A 624-nucleotide genomic window follows, 5' to 3' on the forward strand; every position below is an offset into this window, starting at 1 on the left:
TCTCCCAGCTCCAGAGCCTTAACCTAATCACAGCCACCCAGCTCCTTTTGCCATGTGAGATGACACATGGAATTAGAGTGTTAATATCTTTGGGGAGGGGCCATTATTCAGCTGAGCCCAGAAGTGCTCATCTTTGAAGGGCCCCGTTCTCTTGTCACGTGTGTGGTGATGTGCAGTGCAAATTTTGCTTGGAAACAAGTGATCAGTCTGCTTTGGCGCTGGAACAAGATTTGCAGGCCCCTAGCAAAGTGCAAAGGCAGAGGGTGTCCCTCTTGTGGCATCTGGAAACGTCTTGCCCGGGGCGTGCAGCTGGAGGCACGGAGTCTTCTGGAATCCGTGGTTTCCGCCCTCCCCACGAACAGACACTCTNCCCTGGGTAATAAACACAAATTGTTTTATTGCAATGGAAGCAGTTTAAAAGAAATGCTTTGTGGCACATAATAGAACTGACGAGGGGCGCCTGGGTGGCTTAGTCGGTTAAGCGTCCGACTTTCGCTCAGGTCATGATCTCACGGTTCGTGGGTTCGAGCCCTGCGTCGGGCTCTGTGCTGACTGCCAGCTCAGAGCCTGGAGCCTGTTTCAGTCTGTGACTCCCTCTCTCTCTGACCCTCCCCTGCTCACGCT

The sequence above is a fragment of the Crocuta crocuta genome, unplaced genomic scaffold (assembly GCF_008692635.1).
Source record: "Crocuta crocuta isolate KB4526 unplaced genomic scaffold, BGI_CrCroc_1.0 scaffold224, whole genome shotgun sequence".
NCBI classification, from domain to species: domain Eukaryota; kingdom Metazoa; phylum Chordata; class Mammalia; order Carnivora; family Hyaenidae; genus Crocuta; species Crocuta crocuta.